The following is a 7,922-nucleotide window of genomic DNA, read 5'->3' on the forward strand; positions in this document are numbered from 1 at the left end:
ATGTTGATGAGTCTGTATTCTTTATTGTCACATTTGAAATCTGTTATAATGATCCTTCCACAGTTGTCCTTGTAAATACACTTGACATCTGCCACAGAGCCTTTTTTGAATAGTGTTGCTACTCCAGCAGATTTCCCTATCCCCAAAGACGTGTGGATTAACCCTCCCCACTGTTTAGCTGCATAATCCACACTTTCCCTGTCCCACTTTGTTTCCTGGATACAAATGATGTCCGTTTGTACTGAACTGAAGAAACTGTCTATTTTTTCTTGGCTTCGGAGCCCACAGACATTAAGCGAGAGAATGCTGACCATGTAGAAAAAAAGAGAGAGAATGGGTTTGCTTTTTGCCATTAGTTATTGTTCTTGTTCTTATTTCTTTTGGATTTTTTCTGTAGTTGCCAATCATTTGTTTGCCTTTTCCTTATTTGATTTATTTGAGAGATGTCCATCTCAGAGTCAGAGTCAATACTTGTATGGGTTAACGGGGGTTGCAGCGAGGAGGGAGTGTCTTGGCTGCCTTCGATATCAGGTAAGACAGTCGGTGTGTCTGTCTTTGCCGTTACAGAGCACGGGGGAGGTTCTGTTTTTTCCAGGAGCCTCGTTTCTCCCCCCACACTCTCCCCCCGCTTTTCCCCGTGCGTAATTACGCACGTGCCGTTTGTGCTGGATACCAGCTTCTCAACGCATCTATCTCTCCCAGGTTTCACTCTCACTTGCGCTTTAGTGGAGGGCTTTTCAGCTTCTCCACCTGCACCAATAACATTTTGTTTCAACACCATTTCCCTTCCATTTGCTTCTCCGCTTATATCACCCTCGCCATTTGCATCACTACACTCTTGTTCTGACGCTGAAATGGCATCCTCCTCACTCTCGCTTTTATTACATATGCACATTTTTTCTGCGTTGTGGCAGAGTGTGCATCTAGGGGTTTTTTTTGGTCCGCATTCTCTTGCGTAATGTCCCTGTACACCGCATTTATGGCAATTGAATTCGGGGCATCACGCAGGATATGCCCCGGCTGTACACACATCCTGCACACTTTAATTTGTTTGTCATGGATGACGCGGAAATATTCTGTACCCAAAGCTGTACTAAATTTGGTAGAATATGGCAGTGACTGTACATGATCATTAAATTTTACCCTCAGAAAACGGGTTCCATCTGCAATCTTTGTCCCTGGCCACATCCTTCTTTTGATTGGGGATGCCGCCGATACTCCCCAGCCTTGCAGCTTTTCCAGGATCTCTCTGTCCTCGATGTAGAATGGAAGATTCAGGAAGGACACCACAAGCTCGTCATTGCTGATCTCCCTCGCATGCACTCTGGTGTCGCCGATCTTGAGTCCCTCCAGCAGTCTCTCCTTCCCCTTCGGATGGCTCATCGTCAATTCATACTTATTTGTGCTGAGAAAACGGCAGGCCATCAGACCCCCGCAGAGCTCTCGCACACATCTCATTAGCTCCATTGCGCTTATGGAGTTTTTCTCCTCCAGCTCAACACTCACTGTGAGTTTTCTGTCATCTCTTTCTTTTTCAGCATTCTCATTTACCATCTTTGAATTAATTTTTAGTCCGTTGTCCGTCTCAGTTGCCGTTTTGCCGTTCCGTGTTTGTTTTATGTGTTGGTCCGTCATGTTTTAAGAAAAAAAAACTCCCAAGAAAGGGGATGAGAAAAAGAAAAAAAAAGTAGAAAAAGGTCCCCCAGACAGTGAAACACTGTTGGGGGAAAAAAACCCAAAGAAAACTGAACTAAAAGTCGGTATTTCTCAGAGAAAAGGCGAAGAAGATGAGGAAAATCCAGCCATGTGCCATGCACTCTCAAACAAATCACTCCACAACTCACTTCCTGAAAGGGGCGTGTTAGAATGTACAAAGTGGCTATAAGGATCACAAATGTAGTGCAGTAAAAAGATTATTATTTACTGTTGAAATGTAGAATACGTTAGCATAAAATTGAAAAGAAAATGATCGATGAGCTTAGGAATGATGAAAGCCATCATTTAACTGGATTTGTGTCATTTCTATACCGGCAAGTCATGATCTAGCTATTTCCTTCCCACCCTGTCGGTGTCCACTGAAAAAGCAGCAGCGCCCTCTGCTTTTTGTAAAGAGGAGTGAAAAAGCTTACAGCACCTGGTATTCCCAGGCGGTCTCCCATCCAAGTACTGACCAGGCCCGACCCTGCTTAGCTTCCGAGATCAGACGAGATCGGGCGTGTTCAGGGTGGTATGGCCGTAAGCAAATATTGTGCCTACCAAAGGGCCTTTTAAAGATACTATATCACCACGCTTTGCTCTTTCGTCTATACAGGGAGCGCCTGCAGATTGCCAGACACACTCACAGCTTTTAAATGTCAAATCAGAATGTACAAAGTGGCTATAAGGATCACAAATGTAGTGCAGTAAAAAGATTAATATTTACTGTTGAAATGTAGAATACGTTAGCATAAAATTGAAAAGAAAATGATCGATGAGCTTAGGAATGATGAAAGCCATCATTTAACTGGATTTGTGTCATTTCTATACCGGCAAGTCATGATCTAGCTATTTCCTTCCCACCCTGTCGGTGTCCACTGAAAAAGCAGCAGCGCCCTCTGCTTTTTGTAAAGAGGAGTGAAAAAAGCTTACAGCACCTGGTATTCCCAGGCGGTCTCCCATCCAAGTACTGACCAGGCCCGACCCTGCTTAGCTTCCGAGATCAGACGAGATCGGGCGTGTTCAGGGTGGTATGGCCGTAAGCAAATATTGTGCCTACCAAAGGGCCTTTTAAAGATACTATATCACCACGCTTTGCTCTTTCGTCTATACAGGGAGCGCCTGCAGATTGCCAGACACACTCACAGCTTTTAAATGTCAAATCAGAATGTACAAAGTGGCTATAAGGATCACAAATGTAGTGCAGTAAAAAGATTAATATTTACTGTTGAAATGTAGAATACGTTAGCATAAAATTGAAAAGAAAATGATCGATGAGCTTAGGAATGATGAAAGCCATCATTTAACTGGATTTGTGTCATTTCTATACCGGCAAGTCATGATCTAGCTATTTCCTTCCCACCCTGTCGGTGTCCACTGAAAAAGCAGCAGCGCCCTCTGCTTTTTGTAAAGAGGAGTGAAAAAAGCTTACAGCACCTGGTATTCCCAGGCGGTCTCCCATCCAAGTACTGACCAGGCCCGACCCTGCTTAGCTTCCGAGATCAGACGAGATCGGGCGTGTTCAGGGTGGTATGGCCGTAAGCAAATATTGTGCCTACCAAAGGGCCTTTTAAAGATACTATATCACCACGCTTTGCTCTTTCGTCTATACAGGGAGCGCCTGCAGATTGCCAGACACACTCACAGCTTTTAAATGTCAAATCAGAATGTACAAAGTGGCTATAAGGATCACAAATGTAGTGCAGTAAAAAGATTAATATTTACTGTTGAAATGTAGAATACGTTAGCATAAAATTGAAAAGAAAATGATCGATGAGCTTAGGAATGATGAAAGCCATCATTTAACTGGATTTGTGTCATTTCTATACCGGCAAGTCATGATCTAGCTATTTCCTTCCCACCCTGTCGGTGTCCACTGAAAAAGCAGCAGCGCCCTCTGCTTTTTGTAAAGAGGAGTGAAAAAAGCTTACAGCACCTGGTATTCCCAGGCGGTCTCCCATCCAAGTACTGACCAGGCCCGACCCTGCTTAGCTTCCGAGATCAGACGAGATCGGGCGTGTTCAGGGTGGTATGGCCGTAAGCAAATATTGTGCCTACCAAAGGGCCTTTTAAAGATACTATATCACCACGCTTTGCTCTTTCGTCTATACAGGGAGCGCCTGCAGATTGCCAGACACACTCACAGCTTTTAAATGTCAAATCAGAATGTACAAAGTGGCTATAAGGATCACAAATGTAGTGCAGTAAAAAGATTAATATTTACTGTTGAAATGTAGAATACGTTAGCATAAAATTGAAAAGAAAATGATCGATGAGCTTAGGAATGATGAAAGCCATCATTTAACTGGATTTGTGTCATTTCTATACCGGCAAGTCATGATCTAGCTATTTCCTTCCCACCCTGTCGGTGTCCACTGAAAAAGCAGCAGCGCCCTCTGCTTTTTGTAAAGAGGAGTGAAAAAAGCTTACAGCACCTGGTATTCCCAGGCGGTCTCCCATCCAAGTACTGACCAGGCCCGACCCTGCTTAGCTTCCGAGATCAGACGAGATCGGGCGTGTTCAGGGTGGTATGGCCGTAAGCAAATATTGTGCCTACCAAAGGGCCTTTTAAAGATACTATATCACCACGCTTTGCTCTTTCGTCTATACAGGGAGCGCCTGCAGATTGCCAGACACACTCACAGCTTTTAAATGTCAAATCAGAATGTACAAAGTGGCTATAAGGATCACAAATGTAGTGCAGTAAAAAGATTAATATTTACTGTTGAAATGTAGAATACGTTAGCATAAAATTGAAAAGAAAATGATCGATGAGCTTAGGAATGATGAAAGCCATCATTTAACTGGATTTGTGTCATTTCTATACCGGCAAGTCATGATCTAGCTATTTCCTTCCCACCCTGTCGGTGTCCACTGAAAAAGCAGCAGCGCCCTCTGCTTTTTGTAAAGAGGAGTGAAAAAGCTTACAGCACCTGGTATTCCCAGGCGGTCTCCCATCCAAGTACTGACCAGGCCCGACCCTGCTTAGCTTCCGAGATCAGACGAGATCGGGCGTGTTCAGGGTGGTATGGCCGTAAGCAAATATTGTGCCTACCAAAGGGCCTTTAAAGATACTATATCACCGCTATAAGGATCACAAATGTAGTGCAGTAAAAAGATTAATATTTACTGTTGAAATGTAGAATACGTTAGCATAAAATTGAAAAGAAAATGATCGATGAGCTTAGGAATGATGAAAGCCATCATTTAACTGGATTTGTGTCATTTCTATACCGGCAAGTCATGATCTAGCTATTTCCTTCCCACCCTGTCGGTGTCCACTGAAAAAGCAGCAGCGCCCTCTGCTTTTTGTAAAGAGGAGTGAAAAAGCTTACAGCACCTGGTATTCCCAGGCGGTCTCCCATCCAAGTACTGACCAGGCCCGACCCTGCTTAGCTTCCGAGATCAGACGAGATCGGGCGTGTTCAGGGTGGTATGGCCGTAAGCAAATATTGTGCCTACCAAAGGGCCTTTTAAAGATACTATATCACCACGCTTTGCTCTTTCGTCTATACAGGGAGCGCCTGCAGATTGCCAGACACACTCACAGCTTTTAAATGTCAAATCAGAATGTACAAAGTGGCTATATAAGGATCACAAATGTAGTGCAGTAAAAAGATTAATATTTACTGTTGAAATGTAGAATACGTTAGCATAAAATTGAAAAGAAAATGATCGATGAGCTTAGGAATGATGAAAGCCATCATTTAACTGGATTTGTGTCATTTCTATACCGGCAAGTCATGATCTAGCTATTTCCTTCCCACCCTGTCGGTGTCCACTGAAAAAGCAGCAGCGCCTCTGCTTTTTGTAAAGAGGAGTGAAAAAGCTTACAGCACCTGGTATTCCCAGGCGGTCTCCCATCCAAGTACTGACCAGGCCCGACCCTGCTTAGCTTCCGAGATCAGACGAGATCGGGCGTGTTCAGGGTGGTATGGCCGTAAGCAAATATTGTGCCTACCAAAGGGCCTTTTAAAGATACTATATCACCACGCTTTGCTCTTTCGTCTATACAGGGAGCGCCTGCAGATTGCCAGACACACTCACAGCTTTTAAATGTCAAATCAGAATGTACAAAGTGGCTATAAAAGGATCACAAATGTAGTGCAGTAAAAAGATTAATATTTACTGTTGAAATGTAGAATACGTTAGCATAAAATTGAAAAGAAAATGATCGATGAGCTTAGGAATGATGAAAGCCATCATTTAACTGGATTTGTGTCATTTCTATACCGGCAAGTCATGATCTAGCTATTTCCTTCCCACCCTGTCGGTGTCCACTGAAAAAGCAGCAGCGCCCTCTGCTTTTTGTAAAGAGGAGTGAAAAAGCTTACAGCACCTGGTATTCCCAGGCGGTCTCCCATCCAAGTACTGACCAGGCCCGACCCTGCTTAGCTTCCGAGATCAGACGAGATCGGGCGTGTTCAGGGTGGTATGGCCGTAAGCAAATATTGTGCCTACCAAAGGGCCTTTTAAAGATACTATATCACCACGCTTTGCTCTTTCGTCTATACAGGGAGCGCCTGCAGATTGCCAGACACACTCACAGCTTTTAAATGTCAAATCAGAATGTACAAAGTGGCTATAAGGATCACAAATGTAGTGCAGTAAAAAGATTAATATTTACTGTTGAAATGTAGAATACGTTAGCATAAAATTGAAAAGAAAATGATCGATGAGCTTAGGAATGATGAAAGCCATCATTTAACTGGATTTGTGTCATTTCTATACCGGCAAGTCATGATCTAGCTATTTCCTTCCCACCCTGTCGGTGTCCACTGAAAAAGCAGCAGCGCCCTCTGCTTTTTGTAAAGAGGAGTGAAAAAAGCTTACAGCACCTGGTATTCCCAGGCGGTCTCCCATCCAAGTACTGACCAGGCCCGACCCTGCTTAGCTTCCGAGATCAGACGAGATCGGGCGTGTTCAGGGTGGTATGGCCGTAAGCAAATATTGTGCCTACCAAAGGGCCTTTTAAAGATACTATATCACCACGCTTTGCTCTTTCGTCTATACAGGGAGCGCCTGCAGATTGCCAGACACACTCACAGCTTTTAAATGTCAAATCAGAATGTACAAAGTGGCTATAAGGATCACAAATGTAGTGCAGTAAAAAGATTAATATTTACTGTTGAAATGTAGAATACGTTAGCATAAAATTGAAAAGAAAATGATCGATGAGCTTAGGAATGATGAAAGCCATCATTTAACTGGATTTGTGTCATTTCTATACCGGCAAGTCATGATCTAGCTATTTCCTTCCCACCCTGTCGGTGTCCACTGAAAAAGCAGCAGCGCCCCTCTGCTTTTTGTAAAGAGGAGTGAAAAAGCTTACAGCACCTGGTATTCCCAGGCGGTCTCCCATCCAAGTACTGACCAGGCCCGACCCTGCTTAGCTTCCGAGATCAGACGAGATCGGGCGTGTTCAGGTGGTATGGCCACAAATGTAGTGCAGTAAAAAGATTAATATTTACTGTTGAAATGTAGAATACGTTAGCATAAAATTGAAAAGAAAATGATCGATGAGCTTAGGAATGATGAAAGCCATCATTTAACTGGATTTGTGTCATTTCTATACCGGCAAGTCATGATCTAGCTATTTCCTTCCCACCCTGTCGGTGTCCACTGAAAAAGCAGCAGCGCCCTCTGCTTTTTGTAAAGAGGAGTGAAAAAGCTTACAGCACCTGGTATTCCCAGGCGGTCTCCCATCCAAGTACTGACCAGGCCCGACCCTGCTTAGCTTCCGAGATCAGACGAGATCGGGCGTGTTCAGGGTGGTATGGCCGTAAGCAAATATTGTGCCTACCAAAGGTCCTTTTAAAGATACTATATCACCACGCTTTGCTCTTTCGTCTATACAGGGAGCGCCTGCAGATTGCCAGACACACTCACAGCTTTTAAATGTCAAATCAGAATGTACAAAGTGGCTATAAGGATCACAAATGTAGTGCAGTAAAAAGATTAATATTTACTGTTGAAATGTAGAATACGTTAGCATAAAATTGAAAAGAAAATGATCGATGAGCTTAGGAATGATGAAAGCCATCATTTAACTGGATTTGTGTCATTTCTATACCGGCAAGTCATGATCTAGCTATTTCTTCCCACCCTGTCGGTGTCCACTGAAAAAGCAGCAGCGCCCTCTGCTTTTTGTAAAGAGGAGTGAAAAAAGCTTACAGCACCTGGTATTCCCAGGTGTCTCCCATCCAAGTACTGACCAGGCCCGACCT

The 7,922-nt window shown here is 43.7% G+C and overlaps 12 non-coding genes across 12 annotated transcripts; all 12 read right to left on the reverse strand.

Annotated features, from left to right (window-relative positions):
- Nucleotides 1-2,122: 2,122 nt before the first annotated feature.
- LOC129116687 (5S ribosomal RNA) lies at nt 2,123-2,241 on the reverse strand. Its single transcript, XR_008533632.1, has one exon. It is a non-coding gene; the product is annotated as a 5S ribosomal RNA (ribosomal RNA).
- A 380-nt stretch (nt 2,242-2,621) lies between these two features.
- Nucleotides 2,622-2,740, reverse strand: LOC129116695 (5S ribosomal RNA). The gene has a single exon (XR_008533640.1). It is a non-coding gene; the product is annotated as a 5S ribosomal RNA (ribosomal RNA).
- Nucleotides 2,741-3,120: 380 nt separating this feature from the next.
- Nucleotides 3,121-3,239, reverse strand: LOC129116697 (5S ribosomal RNA). Its single transcript, XR_008533641.1, has one exon. It is a non-coding gene; the product is annotated as a 5S ribosomal RNA (ribosomal RNA).
- A 380-nt stretch (nt 3,240-3,619) lies between these two features.
- On the reverse strand, nt 3,620-3,738 carry LOC129116698 (5S ribosomal RNA). The gene has a single exon (XR_008533642.1). It is a non-coding gene; the product is annotated as a 5S ribosomal RNA (ribosomal RNA).
- Nucleotides 3,739-4,118: 380 nt separating this feature from the next.
- On the reverse strand, nt 4,119-4,237 carry LOC129116699 (5S ribosomal RNA). Its single transcript, XR_008533643.1, has one exon. It is a non-coding gene; the product is annotated as a 5S ribosomal RNA (ribosomal RNA).
- Nucleotides 4,238-4,616: 379 nt separating this feature from the next.
- Nucleotides 4,617-4,735, reverse strand: LOC129116688 (5S ribosomal RNA). Its single transcript, XR_008533633.1, has one exon. It is a non-coding gene; the product is annotated as a 5S ribosomal RNA (ribosomal RNA).
- A 288-nt stretch (nt 4,736-5,023) lies between these two features.
- On the reverse strand, nt 5,024-5,142 carry LOC129116689 (5S ribosomal RNA). Its single transcript, XR_008533634.1, has one exon. It is a non-coding gene; the product is annotated as a 5S ribosomal RNA (ribosomal RNA).
- Nucleotides 5,143-5,522: 380 nt separating this feature from the next.
- LOC129116690 (5S ribosomal RNA) lies at nt 5,523-5,641 on the reverse strand. The gene has a single exon (XR_008533635.1). It is a non-coding gene; the product is annotated as a 5S ribosomal RNA (ribosomal RNA).
- A 381-nt stretch (nt 5,642-6,022) lies between these two features.
- Nucleotides 6,023-6,141, reverse strand: LOC129116691 (5S ribosomal RNA). Its single transcript, XR_008533636.1, has one exon. It is a non-coding gene; the product is annotated as a 5S ribosomal RNA (ribosomal RNA).
- Nucleotides 6,142-6,521: 380 nt separating this feature from the next.
- On the reverse strand, nt 6,522-6,640 carry LOC129116692 (5S ribosomal RNA). Its single transcript, XR_008533637.1, has one exon. It is a non-coding gene; the product is annotated as a 5S ribosomal RNA (ribosomal RNA).
- Nucleotides 6,641-7,020: 380 nt separating this feature from the next.
- Nucleotides 7,021-7,138, reverse strand: LOC129116694 (5S ribosomal RNA). Its single transcript, XR_008533639.1, has one exon. It is a non-coding gene; the product is annotated as a 5S ribosomal RNA (ribosomal RNA).
- A 226-nt stretch (nt 7,139-7,364) lies between these two features.
- LOC129116693 (5S ribosomal RNA) lies at nt 7,365-7,483 on the reverse strand. The gene has a single exon (XR_008533638.1). It is a non-coding gene; the product is annotated as a 5S ribosomal RNA (ribosomal RNA).
- Between the last annotated feature and the right edge of the window lie 439 nt (nt 7,484-7,922).

This window comes from Anoplopoma fimbria, unplaced genomic scaffold (assembly GCF_027596085.1).
Source record: "Anoplopoma fimbria isolate UVic2021 breed Golden Eagle Sablefish unplaced genomic scaffold, Afim_UVic_2022 Un_contig_8912_pilon_pilon, whole genome shotgun sequence".
NCBI lineage: Eukaryota > Metazoa > Chordata > Actinopteri > Perciformes > Anoplopomatidae > Anoplopoma > Anoplopoma fimbria.